Below are 18,171 nucleotides of genomic sequence, written 5' to 3' on the forward strand. Positions count from 1 at the left end.
TTGCTCCCCTAACAAAGAATTATTTAGCTTTATTTTCCTTTTTTTTTTAAATTAAAAAAAATGTTTATTTATTTTTGAGAGAGAGAGAGAGAGAGGAGAGGCAGAGAGAGAGAGAGAGGGAGACACAGAAACCAAAGGGTTCCAGGCTCCTAGCTGTCATCCCAGAGTCCAACGTGGGGCTTGAACTCATGAGCTGTGAGATCATGACCTGAGCAGAAGTTGGGCACTTAACCGATTGAACCACCCAGGTGCCCCTGAATTATTCAGCTTTCAATATCAGTAGTGCCAATGTTGAGAAACTAGTTTATACAGAATTGAGTGTTAGATGGTAAATTCTGTGACACAGGGTTTCTATGGAGCTGTGTTTTGTCTTCTTTAGTGGAAATTTCTTGAAAGACGATGAGTATCTACACTCTGTGATGGTTTACCTGCAGTCCTCTGAAGACCAGAGACTAGAAAAGATCTCTTGAGTTCTTTTCTGCCTCGTAAATATTTTAGATGCTTTGATAAATATTATACTTCTTTTAAAAATGAGAAACAGATTATCCAGTTACCCACTGAGCCCAAGTGACACATGTAAAATCAAAAGACGGAGAATGTGTCAGTGAAATCCTTAAGAAGCTTTGACTCACAGTACAAAGTACTGTATTTGGAGAACCAAGTAGTTCAACCAAGTAGTCTTTTGGTCAGGTGTGTGGATCCTGTGGGTAGCTGGCTTTAAGACTCTAAAAGGAGTTCAGAGGAAGCTACCAAGTTCATAGTTCTGATTTTTTAGGCTAATGGAATGTCTGTAAGGTTTAGCCATATATATTTCTCTTTCTTTCATAACTTCCACCTTCGTAATTCAAGGGGTCTTTGTAAGGGATTTTGTGAGGAGCAAAGGCCTTTATTGACTGGTGGACTCAGAATGAGTCCCAGCTAAAAGCAAGTTGCCTGAGCTCTGCAGTAGGAGTTTTTGGGGGGCTACCTTTGAGCATGCTTCATGTGACTTAATAATGTTATCTCTCTAGTTCACGTGATATTAATCTCTATACTAATCAATTAAAGTCAGAAAATAATGATCATTTATGCTAAGAACACATAAGAGGAAGCGTCGTTGTAAGCAGATTAGTAAAAATAAAATCAGGAAACAGAAATAAGCCTCCTTGTGTTAAAGATAGTGCTTTAGTTTTCTATTCTTGTGTAACAAATTACCACAGGTAGAGTGCAGTAAGGCAACTCACACTTAATATCTCATGGTTTCTGTGGGTTAGGAGTCTGGGCATGAATACCTGGATTCTCTACTCAACATCCCAAAAGAATGCACTCAAGGTGTTCACTGGGGCTGCGATCTCATCAGAGGCTCAGTATCCTCTTCCAAGTTCACTGGTCGTGGGCAGACCAGTGATCCCTTGTGGTTGTTACATTGAGGCACTCGGCTCCTGGAGGTCATTGGCTGTTCCCTGCCACAGGGCCCTCTCTACAACATGGAAGTTTGCTTCATCAAGGCCAATGGGAGAATATCTTCTGCTGCTCAGCTGTTTCTGATTTCTCCTGTAACACCTCTAGACTGTCTTTTAAAGCCGACATGATTATGTTCATCCAACCCAGGATAATCTCCTTTTGGATTTTCATTAACTCAGTTGGTTAGGGACTGTAATTACCTGCAGATCCCTTATCCCTTGCCATATAACTTAACCTATCTGTAAAAGTGAGGACTCATTAGGGTCACAGGTCTCTCACACAAGGGAGTGGGGAATTTTTGGTGCCATTTTTGGATTCTGCTTACCAAAGATAGAATAATTTAGTTTCTGTGTGTGTTAGGTGTTTTAAACTTCCAAATGCCATTGGAGTTTATAATAGAAACAAATATTTTAATATTGAATATTCTCTATTTTTTCCTTTTCCTAGGATTTCTTGTCCAAAATTCTTTCTTCAAATTTCTAATATAGTCAGATTCCTAACTGAGCTCAATCATCTCTACCCATCTTTTTGGGAGATTTCAATCTGTTTACATTTAAGTTTATTATCCTTCATTTAAATTTAAATTTATTTTCTTTAAATTTATTTAAATTTTTTCATTTAAATTTTTTTTATTGTTATCTTTTACTAAATGTTTTACTTATGTCATTTTTATAGTGGATATTAAATTCTTCATTTCCCCTTAGGTCAAAAATTAATTTTATTTTTAAAAACATTTAAAAATGTTTGTGTATTTTAATACACCTGTTATATATATATATATATATATATATATATATATATATATATATGTATTTGCAATAAATATTAGCAAGTAAGTGAACTTGAAATTCCACACAAAATCACACATCTATATCCACATGTGAAATCTAGTATCTGGATTGAAAGATCTCCTTCTCTATAAAGCCTCTCTGAAGCACTCTCCAAAGTTGGTAAATTTCACTTTGGTTCCACTACTGGGTTCCTTATTTTGAAAGCATGATTTTAGCAATAATGTGTTTGCTTAAAAACTCTGAAGACGGAGACAAATTATTATTCACCCCTGTATCTTTAACAGAGTGCCTAACCTATAATAGATTCTTAACAAATGTTTATCTCATTAATTGAAAGCACCGGTAGAATCAGATGTTATGCCACAGGGTATCAATGTAGATTTATCAATGGGAACAAATGTCCCATTCTGGTGGGGGGTGCTGATAATGAGGGAGGCGGTATATGTGTGGGGGCAGGGAGTCTATGGGAACTTTCTATACTCTCCTCTTAACTTTTGCTGTGAACCTAATACTGCACTAAAGAAGCCTTTAAAAATAATAATAAAGTAAAAATGATAAAGTAATAAATTAATACAATAGCAAGAAATTTCAAATAAGTGCTATGAACCAAAGAAAAGAGAAGAGGGCACTTCAGTTTGGGTAACCAAAACCAACCTTGATAAGAGGTGAACTTGAGTTGAGGTCTGGATAAAGAGGGGTCAAGCATGGGAAGGTCTGAGAGAAGAGTGGAAGAATCAACAAGTTCAAGGCTTTGAGTGGGAAGAGAGCTTACCGTGGTCAAGACAAGAAGAAAACTGGGAAAAGGGCAAAGGAAAAGAGTCATGGGATGGAATGAAAAATGAGTAGGGCAAAATGCATGTGACACGAGGTGATTTATGGAATGCTCTGGTCCTCTGTTGCATGTAGCACACAGTTTTTGTCAATTTATGTTAATCTCTGATTGACATAAGCATTTAAAGTTATACCATTAAGGGCGCCTGGATGGCTCAGTTGGTTAAGCGTCTGACTTTGGCTCAGGTCATGATCTCACAGTTTGCGGGTTCAAGCCTCGCGCCGGGCTCTGTGCCTACAGCTCAGAGCCTGGAGCCTGCTTTGGATTCTGTGTCTCCCTCTCTCTCTGGCCCTCCCCCACTCACTTGCTCTTTCTCTCTCTCTCAAAAATAAATAAACATTAACAAATTAAAGTTATATCATTAACTTTCCTTTTGTTAATGTCCTAAACATCTCTTATTTGTCTTAAAGCATTTTCAAGTAGCCTCAGATGTCCATTCATCTTTGCTGCTGCGGGTTTGCTGTTGTTTTCCATTGTTTCGCATTGGGCTTAGAAGGAAAGAGTTGCCCCTGTGCTTACAGAGATGTCCTTCCTCAGTCACTGTTCTTGGGGCCTTAGCTTCAGTTCTCTTGGCTTTCTTTTCATAGCTCTCAGCGAATAAATTCCACGTTACTTTTATGTTTGAATTCTTAAGGCTTTCCCTCTTATTCGCGACTGATAAGATTTTTATCCTTTAGGTTAAAAAATTGGCAAAAAGGTGATGCCTTCCTTTTGGAATTGTTCTTGGGTGTATTTCTGGACCATCTCTTACAGTATTGCAACTGTCTTTCAATTTGGAAAAATAGGTTTTAATTTTATTTCAGGTCCCTTCCATTTCATGTAATGTGTCTATTAGGAATCACTTTAATCAAGTAAATCATTGTGGGTTATTTAGAATCATTTTCTCAGTTTCCCTTGCATGATTACTACCACTTTTGCAAATACTTGTGATGTAGGGATGTGGTGCTTTAACTGTCTTTAGCATAACTAATAGGTTGCTCCATTGTGTTCTTTTTTCCTCATCATAGCTCTGAATTAAGTTTATGATAACATCTAAAAATTATTGTATTTACAGTGTTTCTTGCTCTATGTGAAGGGCTCAATCAGCATTATCTCACTTAATTCATACGGTAATAGTCCATTTGCCGTGTTGTGTTTTTCCCACTTAACAGGGGAAATGGAAACAGAACAGAGGTCAAGGACTTGGCCAAGATCACAGAGCTAGAAAGTTATAAAACAAGTATCTCTCTACTGCTTCATGATGTGTGGATGTGTCCACGTGTGTGTGTATGTGTATTTAAAATACAGTATGTTCCTTACTTTGGCTATCATTACTACAATTTAAAAAATAGAGTGAATTTATTTGTATTTGTTCAGACTCTTGGTATTTGTACTTCTATCTTTATTTAGTCTACTTGCATCTGGACCACTTGCTTTTTAAATTTTTATTTATTGATTGATTTAGAAAAACATTACTTTGTTAACATACAGTGCAATATTGCTTTTAGGAGTAGAATTCAGTGATTCATCATTTACATACAACACCCAGTGCTCATTGCAACAAGTGCCCTCCTTAATGCCCATCACCCCTCTAGCCCATGTCCCGCCCACCTCCCTCCGCCAACCCTCTGTTTGTTCTTTATCATTTGGAGTCTCTTGTGGTTTGCTTCTTTCTTTTCTTCCCCCCACCACGTTTCCCCTTTTGCCATCTGTTTTGTTTCTTAAATTCCATATATGAGTAAAATCATATGGTATTTGTCTTTCTATGATTGACTTATTTTATTTATCATAACACATTCTGGCTCCACCCATGTCATTGCAAATGGCAAGATTTTGTTCTTTTTGACGAATGAGTAATATTCATATACACACACACACACACACAGGCAATATCTTCTTTACCCATCTATCAGTTGATGGACATTTGGGCTATCTCCATAGTTGGGCTATTGTTGATAATGCTGCTGTAAACGTTGAGGTGCATGTGCCCTTTCGAATAAGCATTTTTGTATCCTTTGGGTGAATACCTAATAGTGATATTGATAGATTGTAGGGTCTATTTTTAGTTTTTTTGAGGAACCTCCATACTGTTCTCCAGAATGGCTGCACCCATTGGCATCCCCACCAGCAGTGCAAGAGGGTTCCCCTTCCTCCATGTCCTCGCCAACACCTGTTGTTACTTGTGTGGTTAATTTTAGACATTCTGACAGGTGTGAAGTGGTATCTCATTATGGTTTTGATTTGTGTTTCCCTGATGATGACTGATGTTGAGCAATTTTTCATGTGTGTTGGCCATCTGGATGTCTTCTTTGGCAAAGTGCCTATTCATGTCTTCTGCTCATTTCTTAACCGGGTTGTTTTCTGGGTGTTGAATTTGATAAGTCCTTTACAGATTTTGGATACTAACCTTTTATCAGATATGCCATTTGCAAACATCTTCTCCCATTCTGTAGGCTGCCTTTTAGTTTTGTTCAGTGTTTCCTTCACTGTGCAGAAGCTTTTTATCTTGATGAAGTCCCAATAGTTTGTGTTTGCTTTTGTTTCCCTTGCCTTTGGCGACGTGTCTAGTAAGAAGTTGCTGCAGCCGAGGTCAAAGAGGTTGCTGCGTGTGTTCTCCTCTAGGATTTTGGTGGTTTCCAATCTCACATTTAGGTCATTCATCCATTTTGAATTTATATTTGTGTATGGCGTAAGAAAGTGGTCCAATTTCATTCTTCTGCTGGTTCCCATCCAGTTTTCCCAACACCATTTGTTGAAGAGACTGTCTTTTTTCCATGGGATATTCTTTCCTGCTTTGTCAAAGATGAGTTGCCCATATAGTTGTGGGTTCGTTTCTGGGTTTTCTATTCTGTTCGATTGATCTATGTGTTTTTGTGCCAGTTTCATGTGGTCTTAATGGCTATACCTCTGTAATATAGCTTGAAATCCGGATTCATGATGCCTCCAGTTTTGTTTTTCTTTTTCAGGATTGCTTTGGCTATTCAGGGTCTTTTGTGGTTCCATACACATTTTAGGATTTGTTTGTTCTAGTTCTGTGAAAAATTCTGGTGGTGTGTTGATGAGGATTGCATTAAATGTGCAGATTGCATTGGGTGATATAGACACTTTAACAGTGTTTGTTTTTCCAATCCATGAGCAAGCGTTTTAAATTTAGTTTTTCATTAACTTTATCTTGGTTCTTATTTGCTTGTGTATTATATTTCTTTTCCCCTCATTTTGACCTGTCTTTTTTGTCTTGCTTCATTTTTCTTCCTAGATGCTAATTCCCATTCCGAATTATAACATTATTTGCATCAAGGCATTCACTGGTCTTGGAGTGAAAAATAAAAATGGCAAAATGTCTTTGAATATATATTACAACAATAATTACAACAATGACAACAATAATATATATTGTTTTGAATATATATGGCCAGGTGTAATATAACTCAGCTTCTGAAGAAAGAGCCTAAGATCGTATCAGAATCAGGCAGCTCACCCTAAATCCGTGTGACGTCTAATTTGTGACATAATAATATATAACTTACCATTCTTAGAGAGAAGCGAAGGGACGCACAAAATGCGATTGTGAACCACAGAATTATAGTCAAATATTTTCTGAGCTCAAAGATGCAATTCATCTAACCTATACATTCAAGTCCTACAGATGGGTTTTTCTTCAGGAAAAGGAAAGATGCTCAAAGTGATCAAATATCAGAGAGAGACATACATGTGATCTCTTGGTTATTAATTAGTCTTTTTTGTGTGACTCAGATAATATTCTATGCATGTATTCTTTGACTTTGCTTAAAGATGTGATACTTCACCTAACGTACACCTAACCAAGTTAATACCACTTTGTCGGTTTGGGGTTTTCCTTTCGTAAAACATAAAAACACAGAATTTGCCTCACTTATGCATTTCCAAGAATTTTACACTTTTCTAGCATTTGGTATTTGTTGAAGCAGCAATACAAATACCAACACAAATAGTTGATAATGTACAGATGGTATCGCGTATTTAAATAAGGTTAGCTATTTTTTTTTTTTTGAGCCAAAGAATGACAGCAAGATGATAGCCTCGAATAAAGAAAGGATGACAGAATGAAATAATTGTAATGCAGCAACTCTGCTTTGTAACATGGTTGTGTGGTGAGTAAGTGTGCCTGTGTGCATGTGTGTATGCATGTGTTATTTTAAATTCTGTCCCGAAAGGCAAGATATACTAGTTAGACTGGTTCCTAAGTACTATCATGTCATGGATTTGCTGTTTATGCAACATATAACTTTACCAAAATTGTCTTTAGTAGTCACTACACTACTAAGGTCATTAGCTGGGGGTTGAATTTTATCTTCCGTCGCAGGTTCTGCTAGGTAGATAAAACTTTGTGTTTTCCTACAATGTGTTTCTTCCCCCCTATTTTATTCATCTATGATTGAAGTCCCATAAACTACACCTAATTGAAGTTTTCAGTATCAGCACTTTTGACACAGGCACACACCCTTGAAGTCATCGTCACGATTAGGGTAGCACAAGTTTCCTCTCCATTTTGCTGTTCCCACCAACCTCAGGAAACACTGACTCGCTTCCCAGCCCTACAGAGTAGTCTGCGTGTTCTAGAATTTCAAACGAATGGAATCATACAGCACGTAATCTTTCTTGACTGTCCCTTTTCACTTAATGTAATGATTTTGAGATGTATCCATGGTATTGAGTATATTGACAGTTTCCTCCTTTTTGTCGCTGGGCGTTACCCTCTATGGAGAGGTCGTAATTTGGGGCTGTTTCCAGTTTCTGGTGTTTGGAAATAAAGCTGCTATACCCAGAAACGTAAAAGTCTTTGGACACGAAGACTTTTTGTTTGTTTGTCTGCTTGTTGTTTGTTTCTCATGGGTCGGTGGCTAGGATTGGAATGGCTCTGTCACATGGTAGACTTGCCCAAGCTTGACATTTTAGGAAACGACCATGTTGTTTTCCAAAGTGTTTGTCCCATTCTCCTATTAGCACTATCTGAGAGTTGCAGTTCCTCTACGTCCTTGCCAACACTTTGGATGGTCAATTTTCAAAATTTCAGGCAATCTAACGCATGTGTAGTGCTATTTCCTGGTGACCGTAGCACCTCATCTCATATGTTTTTCCACATTCTACCTACAAATATTTGAGGGACAAAGGTTTCCCTTAATATTCAACATCTTTCAAGTGTATCACTGCTCCCAGCATGCTTTTGTGTCATCAGGACATGCTCTGTGGCGAATGACTTATCGGTGGTGGAACTCAAAGGGCAGGACGCCACGATCAGCTACATGAGAGACGTTATTGGTAATATTTATTGAGGCAATTCTTTCACACTCAGTGGGAGAACAATCTGCTCTTGAATTTCTTCTATGACGGAAGGAAGTTTGGAACATTTCTCAGCACACTGAGTAATTAAGAAAAAATAGAACTTAGAGGCACAGAAAAAAAAAAAGCCTACTTCCTTTAAGTCTGTGGTTCTCAGTGGGGAGAAAGGCTGATTTAGATGCCCAGGGAGGCAGTGCAGGGGACATAATCGGTCATCACCAATGGCATCTAGTGGGTATAGGCCAGGATGCTGCAATATATCCGAGCATGTGAGAGTTCCCCTCCTTCCCTCCCCCACATCAAGGAGCTATCTTAGCTCAAATTTTAACAGTGCTGCTGTTGAGAAACCCTACTCTAAGCATCTGATACTTAGATCCAAATCTGGCCCAGAAAGTATTCCTATCCCTCCACTGCCTCTAATACTTAAGTGACTAGACATGAGATGGCCTTATGATTTCTTTTGAACGAGATGGCATTTGTTCCTGAGAAAATCTTTGTCACTATTTTCATCTATGACCCCCTGGGGATCCTACGTTTAATTGGTCAGCTATGCAGTGTGTATAGAGGACTAGATCTGGGTTAAGGGACGGACTCTATTTATCCCTCCATCACTTCCAAGATACATTTGATGTAAAATGACCAGATGGTTTGCATCCAGGCTGCCTCTGTCACATACTGGCCTCATGTTGTTGGGAAAGCCTCTCAAATTTGCTGAGTTTCAAAGAGGAATTTAAAATAAAAAAAGAGGGGCGCCTGGGTGGCTCAGTCGGTTAAGCGTCCGACTTCAGCTCAGGTCATGATCTTGCAGTCCGTGAGTTCGAGCCTCGCGTCGGGCTCTGTGCTGACCGCTCAGAGCCTGGAGCCTGTTTCGGATTCTGTGTCTTCCTCTCTCTCTGACTCTCCCCCATTCATGCTCTGCCTCTCTCTGTCTCAAAAATAAAAATAAACGTTAAAAAAAAATAAAGAATATTTAAATAATTTAAATATTGACAAATAATTTAAAACTGAGCTTTAAAGTGGGAATAACCTCATGCACTGTCGTGTGGACCAACTGAGATAAATCCCTCGTCATAGTGCTTTTATGATGTGATATTTGTGATTAGTACTCAACCATGTTCATGTGCAAACCCTGGGTGCCACTGGGCGTGAGTCTTGCAAACTTTTCGGTTCTTCCCGTGGTTCTGAAGGATCACAGTTTGATTTAATAAACGCCACTCGTGAGGGGCTTCTGATGTCGAAAATAAAGAAGGGTGGCATTCATTTGCTACATGTTAGAATAAAAACTTAGGGCTTTCATAACTTGGGATTGTTTTATTTATGTATTTCCAAGCTCATTAACACAAGTCTGTGATGAAGTAACCCTTAGAAAAAAAAGCAAACAAACCTACAAACAATTGTAACGCTTGCTTGCTCTGTGGACACTTCTAATTAATTTATTTTGTTGTGGAAAATGTTACTGCACTTGGGAGAAGTCAGTGCACCCCTGGGGAACCTCATAAACGTTCTGATTCCGGACTTGGCAGCTGGCGACGTTTCTTTTGTTGCCCTTTTTCTCCTAACCGGTCATTACCTGTCCTCGCCCTCGAGTCAGCTAGTTCGAGGACTGGCATACCTCAAAGTAGTTGATTTAACTGGCAACTCAAAAATAATATTTGTGAAAATACTCATCACCCAGGGTCAAAAGAGCTAGAGAAATTCAGGGAGAAAACCAGCAGGATTTGGTACCATGAGTGCATTTTGAGCGTTTTGATGTCGATATGCTATGCGTCACCAACAAACGCTTAAATGTTAATTTTTTAAGGTGCTATTGTCTGGGGACAGGGAAAAAAATTCCCGGCTACCTCCTAGGGTAGTGTAGTGGGGAGTGATACCCCCATGGTGGTGGAATATTCCCCGATGCAGGGGTGTGGTATGGATTCAGAGATTGGAGATTTGAGAGGTTGGAAAGATCATTCTAATGCCATTAGGTCCCCACTGCCTCCTCAACTTATCTGAGCCTTTTCAGAGTAAGGTCACCCCCCTTAGTGGTCCCCAACTGTTTAGACTGCAGCTGTGAAGACTTGGCATAGAAGGAAGTGAAAATTCTCCCAAATAAGCACAGAGGGCAGTGCGCTGAACATTCCCAAAGGTTTCTTTCTTCTGCCTTATACCCTCCTTTCTGGTTGCCTCTGATTATTTTGTTGTTCGTTTCTTCATCAGGACACCACGGAGCTTTAAGAAGGGAGAGACTTTCCTTTAGTATAGTTTGCCAAAATTACCGCACTGGATAAGAAACATGCGGCACGTTTATCGTCGTTGAATTGGTATTTCTTTTATTTCAATTCAGTAAACAATTCACTTGTGAGCCTCATTGTGGGAAGGCGAGGAACTGGTTCTCATTAGTCTTTCACACGTAGCTTGGTTTCAGTGTTGTAGGTAAGAGGTCTCAATCCCATAGGTAAACTCCGTGTGTGTGTGCGCAATGTGCTTGTGTGTGTGAGTGTGTAAAAATGAGGCGGGCACTCAGAGGCGGCCCTGCGAATGGAAAGAATTCTGGATTTGGAGCCAGAAAATCTAGGTATACGCCGGGACTTGGTCTTACGGTTGAACTGTGCAGCCTTGAAAGTATCCGTGGACTTTCATTTCTTTGTCCAAGAAGTGGAAATACATTGAACTCGCATTTACTGATTGTTTTCTGTGTGTCGAGCGTGCAATGAGGTAACAGCAATGATGTTTTGCCACTGGCATCACTGAATGGTTAAAATGATAAAGGGGACGTGGTATGTTCGTGAGACTTGCAATCTCTAGGAAGTTCTCTAACGGACTTAATTATATGACAAGTTTGACTAGCGAGGCAATTATGTGCCACCTAATTGAAAGGCGCAACCGCAAACAAAGATACACTCGAGGTGCAGTGGGAATGTGGAAGGAGCTAACGAGGTAAGATTTTTCTGGATGAGTACAAGCTGATCTAGATGTTGACGGATGGCTAGACCACACATAAGCAGGAAGCTGGGTAGAGAGAAGAACACGTGTCCCTCTGATTCTCTTTGGCAAGTCGGAGTCATATTCTCTGGAAACCGAATCATTTATTGATTCACCAGGGACTGCTTTGTGCTGCAACGCGAGTGCTGATTGCATTATGGTTGAAGTTTTCATTTTATTCCGTAGGTTGGCTGCTCGTGTTTTCCTCAGTGATATCCTGGTCTGTGGGGTCAACGCTTCACTTGGTCATAAAGGGGAGGCTTGTGTCCCCTGGACACTTTCTGCCTTCGCTGTCAGCCCTTGACTGTTTCTGAGCCCCTTCCCTAGGCCCGTATTCATCCGAGCCACTTGTCTCCAGCAAGTTTGAAGGTCGTGAGGTGGATCTCCACATTCTTGTGAATAACTGAGCAGTAAGTACAGACTCAAAGCTGCAGCAGCTGTTTTGTGTTTTTGCCTTGCAGTCTGGTGTCTTAACTGGAACCCTTTATGTCAGGACATTATCCACTTGAAAAAGTTTCCATTGATGTCATGAATCAGAAACTCGATCGCTCTTTACAATATACAGACAGCCCTTTTGAGGTGCTTCTTCAGACAATAGGCTTTTTCCCCGATGAAGAAAGTGGAACAGTAATCCTTTTACGCTTCTCATGAAATATTCACTCTTCGTATGACTGCGAAAAATATAATTGGCAAGTTTTGTCTCCACTGTATTCACAGCATATAGTATTATTATATATCAAATGTGATACTGAGGTATATCCTACAGGTTAGGTTTAAAATATGTGTGCTATGTGTATAAAATGGGTTATAAAACACACACACACACACACACACACACACACACACACACACAATCTAAGAGGATGGAGGGACGCCTGGGTGGCTCAGCCGGTTGAGCATCTGACTTTGGCTCGGGTCATGATCTCACAGCCTGTGAGTTCAAGCCCCACATCAGGGTCTGTGCTGACAGCTCGGAGCCTGGAGCCTGCTTCCGATTCTGTGTCTCGCCCTTTCTCTGCTCCTCTCCCACTTGCTGTCTGTCTTTCTCTCAAAAATAAGTAAACATTAAAAAAAATTAAAAAAAAAAAGAGGACAGAGAGGTCTCCGAAAAAGTCCGTGCCTGGTGGTTTTAAGTTTAATGACTCCATGACTCATTTCCTGACCATTGGGAAAAGCCATTGGGTTGTTTGAGTCAATGGCCTACCACTTTGTCCCACCTCAATTCTTTTCTTCCTCCTCCGCGTTGCCTGGCTATATGAAGTCCACATCTTTTTCTAATCCATATCAACATCTACAAGCACCTATCTGTATCTGCCCAGACCTCACCAATGGTCTGCTTCCTTGTCTTTTCTGCACTGGCTGGTTTTCAGGGATTCCTGAAGCAAAAGCAGATCCAGAAGAACCATGGATCATGCTCACACCGCACAAAGGGCATCCTGTCCCTCTGTGACACAGAGACAATAGAATTGTCATCAGCACAAGGTGATGAACGCTGTTTTCACTAATTGGGTGAGCGGAGGACAAATAAGGGGGCCACTTGGCCTCATTCCTCAGCAATCCAGGCTTCAGGAAGCTTCCTTTTGGACTGGGGTTCGCTGCTGAACTCGGGGGAAATAAACACTTATCTCTCTTAGTTTTTAGCTTTGGTGATATTGCTTCTTGAAGTGACAATAAAACTCAAACGTGAAAAATATGGTTGCTGCAATAAGAAATTTCATGAATACTTTAGCAGTAACTAAACAGAGCCAAAGAGACAATTAGTAACCATGAAGATAAACACGAAGAAATATTGGGATGAGCACTGGGCGTTGTATGTAAGCCAACTTGACAATAAATTATATTTGAAAAAAACATGAAGAAATGAACTCCGGTAGAGCAAGGATATTGACAATATAAATTGAGGCTAAGAGACATGGAACATATCATGGGAAGATGTAGCATTTCAAATTGGAGTTCTGGAAAAAGATAATAAAGAGAATGAGGAGAGGAAATATGTAGATAGGTAGTGACTGATATATTTTTGATGTTGATTATACACTTGAATCATCAGAAACTAGAAGCACACATGATTCCGAGCAAGAAAAATAAAAAAGAAACCTATACCCCTATGCACATTGTAGCACCAAAGACAGAGAAGATCTTCAAATGATTCAGGGGGAAAAGAGAGGACCAATAGTTAGACTGATAGCAACCATGGATGCCGTGTTGAGATTTAGTTGTCAATCCTAAATTGTTCAGCATGTGAAACTGTATTTCAAACACCAAAATCAAGACATACTTTTAGATAAACAAAAACTGAGAGTTTACCATCTCTACCCAAACTTCTAAAAATTATACTCCCATGCAAGAATAAAAATGACTCCAGAAGGCATGTTTGAGCTACAAGAAGAAAGATGCACAAAGAAATTAATAAACATATAGCTAAGCCTAATCACTGACAGCAAAAAAAAAATATAACGATGTGTACTTTGTGGGGAAAAACAAGACAGAACTAAAATACTGAGTGACAATGGCTTCTAAGTCTGGGGGGATGGGTGACAAGAGTGAAAACATTCTATGGTTCCTGCCTTGTTTAGTTGGACAGTTAAGACAATGTGTTAAGACTTGTGACTTTGATATGGTATGCTAAAATTCCAAGGTCAGAATAGGTACGAATTCTGTTAGAGCAGTAGAGAAAATATGAACTAAAAATTACTGTAAGATAGAGGGAAGAAAAAAGAAGGGACAAATAGAATGTACAGAAGAACAGAACATCAATGAATGAAAATATACCACACAGTAAATGTAAATGGACCAATTTCGTCAGCAACAAGATGGATTGTCAGACTGGATAAATATAAGACGTGGTTCTTGCTTTTTACAAGAAATACATCTAAACTATATGGAACTTATACATGTTCACTGGGAGACAGCTGCAAAAATGTTCCCGGAAGCATTGTTTCTTCTAGAAACAAAGCAAAAAATAAAGAATAAAATAAAAGAAAAGAAAAGAAAAGAAATGAAATGAAATGAAATGAAACAAAACGAAATGAAAAACAAGAAAACTCTCCACAACCCAGATACCCTTCAATAGGAAAATGTATAAATTCATTTCAAATACAAATGAATTAGTTGGCACAATGTAGGGAATGGAAAGAAACGACAACACAGATCAACGTGAACGAATCTTAAAAAACACGATGTTGGACTTAAGGCATGTTTATAAACTTCAAACATACAAAACCAGAACATACTTAATCCCTGTGTAATAAAGCCTTCCGAAACTATGGAATTCATATCTGGAAAATCTAGTGCAGTGATTTCTCTGTGTGGGTGGTGATAGATGAGTTTTCAGGGCCAGTTTTATGGACCTGTGACCAGTGTTGCTGTGCCGGTACCCACGTTTAGAAGGCCTTATGCTTGATCTCACCGTCTTGAAATTCTTGATAAATTTGGACAAGAGACCTTGCATTTTCAGTTTCCGTTGGGTTCCTCAAACCATGTAGCCAGTCCTAAGGGTAGCAGTGTAAGGGGTTGCCCAGGAACACTTGAGTTGTACTGGTCATGTTCTTTCTCAATCTGGGTGATGAGTACTCATCATTTGTTTTATATACTTTATGTATCGCGTTACACATATTTGCACATATGAAACATTTCATTTTACAAATTAATTTTAAATGTTACCTCCAGAGCCAACGGGTTTATAATACTCTCATCTGGAATACCTAGGCAAAAGAGTCACATAATCACTGCCTAGGTGGAATTGATATCTTATTTATATGGCTGCGATGTGGAAATTGGTCTGAGTTGTTGAGTAATTATACTTAAGCATATGCTTTCGACTCTATAAAACCCGGGTGAGTAATATCAGTTTGAGGGAAAAGAAGAGCCCTCTGTATTTCTTTACACAGTTGGATAACCAGCTGCTCTTGTTTTCATATTGCAAGTGCATTTCCTTTGCAAACTTGTTAGCTCCTGCATTATTTGGAGGCTCTGCCTTTTAAAAGCAGGCAGCACTTAAAAACTACAGGGCAGAACCTATCTGATTCGATTGCTGTCACCAGCAGCTGGTGCACCCAGCGTCCTCTGAGGAAGTGAGCTGCCCTCTAGCCACTGTGGATATTGTCAGACCCAGCACATCTGCTGTCGTCGGTGGCTCACTGCGCTTGGTGCCACTGTAGGGGCCAACGTGCCATTCATGTGCAGTTTGGCAGCGTCAAAACTCACACATAGAGACAGCTGGTGAAATAGTTTGCTAAGTGGTGCGCCCCCCTTTCATCTAGCCACCTGGATGATTCTGAGAGGCACAATGTGACCATCACTCTTTAATGCATTGGCCAAACTTCTTGGGAGTTTTCAAAAGCAATACAACATGCTCAGTGTTTCAGTACAGCTCCCAAAGCACTCTTGCTTGTTTCATCTTAATTGTATCTCTTAAGTGCCTCTTGACTCTGACCTTCAATCCCCTCTCACCGTCTATCATTATGCTTCTGCTCTCTCAAGTGCAACGACGTGCAGGGACTCTGGTATTACGCATCCATTCCTTCAGTCACTCAATAACAGTTTATAGAATGTCTTAAACCTTAACTCTCACTCACAGATTTTCAAGTTTTGGTTTCTTTTGCCTCATCTTTCTTTCTTTCTTTTTTTTTTTTTTTTTGTCCTTTCTTTTCTAGCGGCTCTGGTTTATGGGTTGAAGGGCCTATGCTTCCTGGGTTTATTCTATTTTTTGGGGGGGGGTAAGTTTATTTACTTATTCTGAGAGAGAGAAAGAGAGAGAGAGAGAGAGAGAGAGAGAGAAGCAGAAAGAGAGGGGGAGCGAGAATCCCAAGCAGGCTCCACAGTCAGCTCGGAGCCTGACACAGGGCTCCATCCCATGATCATGAGATCATGACCTGAGCTAAAATCAAGAGTCAGATGCTTAACCGACTGAGCTACACAGGCATTTATTCTTTATGGCCATGTTTTTCAAGCTCCGAACCACGCCCTTCTTTACAACAACCCATCCGTGATCTTTTCTGTTTTGTGGTGGATTCTGGAAGCTGCTGTGCTCCTTAGAGGTTCCTTGATGAATTCTCAGATGGCAGAAATTAAAACTAAATACAAAAAAAAAAAAAAAATACAACCTTTGGAAACCGTAATTTATATAAAAGCAAGCCTCGCCTGTACCTGTTGCTCTCAAATACAGTGATCGACCTACAAGGTAACTTCAAAAGTAATGAATACTTTTAGCTGAAAATGTGAGCTGCATTGCCAAAATATTACCAAAATGTTACCTGGTTGCCCAGGTAACTAGAACCACTTTCTAGTTCTTACTCGTTGGTCAAATTTGGTGAGTCTAGATAATCTTAGTGGCAGAAGTCTTGCACGAATTAAAGCAACAATGAGTTGAGTACTTATTTTGTGCAAGACATTATGGGACACACAGGAGGTGCAAGATACAGTTGCCTCTTTTGAGGAACTTAAATCTCTTAGTAGAGATTTATGTATATAAAAGGATATTTATAACACGAGTGGCCAATGAATCATCCAGGTATTAAGTGCAGTAGGAAAGCAGAAAAAAAGAATGATGATTGGTGGCTGGGATCATCAGAGAAACATAGAGGCAAGGGCCATTTCTCCATACTAAATTAGACTCTTTAAAGTCAGGTAGGCTTATTATTTCTGCAGATAGTTCACTCTATACAGAGAAAACACTAGATTCCTCTATTCTTTACTTGTTCATTGCTTGAGACAGATTTATTTTGAATTATTGTTGGATGTCTTCCTCTTTTGTTTCTTTTAAATTGAGTGCACGTTTGCGGATTTAATTGCTTACTTGTTTCCTTGGAAGGTTAGGTCAATGAAATTTCTTCTGAGAATGGAGTCCTTATTTGGGGTTATGTGTTCTTTTTTACTGTTAATAATGAGTTTGATTCATTGTAAACTAATTATACCTACGGGAGTTATTGAATGTCAGGACATTGGTGGTGACAGGACCCCACGTCTTAGAAACAGATGGGCCAGGGTTTGTATCCAACTTCTGCTCACCCTAGTATTTATTCAATTTATTTAGTCTCTTAGCCTCAGTTTCTTTATCTGATGAATGAGGGCACATCTCATTGAATATTTATTTTATAGGATCACAGAGGATGATACATACGATACTTGTTTGATTCGTATAGGGTGTCCTATATACAATAGCAACTATCGTTATTATTTTCCTTTTCTAGTTATCCCAATTCATTTCATATATGCGAGGGGGCTTCTGCTGAACACACAAAAGAAGTCTGTAATTTTAGGAAATATTTTGAGTTCGCTGGATTAAACTAAAGCCTTTTTAAAGTTAATGCTTTCAACAATTGTACTGGCTACAGAACGCCTTTTTTTTTTTCATGTTGTTTAGATCTTAAGGGTACTTCGTGGGTGGTCTGCCAATTGAGTTTCTTCTTGATTTTTTTTTTTCTTTTTAAGCAGAGTATCTATAATGCCTAAAATGGGTATTTTGCCAATTTTCACATGCCTTGTTTTCTCTTCCCAAATCAACATGTCTCTGTATTTATACAATTCAGAGTTCAAACAACATTCATTACACTGCTGTCACTGTACATAAAGACAATCCAAACTTGTTATGCCCGAATAGAAAACACGATCCAACTAAGTGAGCAGATGTGTTATAGGAGCAAAGCCTCACCATGTTGTTCCTATTTATTCTCTGCCTGGTTTGGAGGGTGTGCCTGGTGCCGTGAGGTGGTGGTTAAAGGGTCTTGCCAATTGAGCTCATTTAATGAAACGTTTTATGCACACTTTGTTTCTCTGTTCTGTTGCACTGCCCTTGGGTGACAGAATGGTTTTTAGGAAGTTTGGCGAAACTTGTCCAGCCTT

General features: G+C 39.4%; 1 protein-coding gene across 2 annotated transcripts in view; it reads left to right on the plus strand.

Moving 5' to 3' along the window:
- LOC112853414 (orofacial cleft 1 candidate gene 1 protein) overlaps window positions 1-18,171 on the plus strand; it is a 200,033-nt gene that overhangs the window by 46,569 nt on the left and 135,293 nt on the right. For both annotated transcript variants that reach the window (XM_086706313.1, XM_086706314.1), the window contains exon 4: window positions 11,515-11,738. The gene's annotated coding sequence lies outside the window, so the exon portion shown is untranslated. The remainder of the gene's footprint in view (window positions 1-11,514; window positions 11,739-18,171) is intronic.

The sequence above is a fragment of the Puma concolor genome, chromosome B2, assembly GCF_028749965.1.
Source record: "Puma concolor isolate L17-30 chromosome B2, mPumCon1.1.hap2, whole genome shotgun sequence".
NCBI lineage: Eukaryota > Metazoa > Chordata > Mammalia > Carnivora > Felidae > Puma > Puma concolor.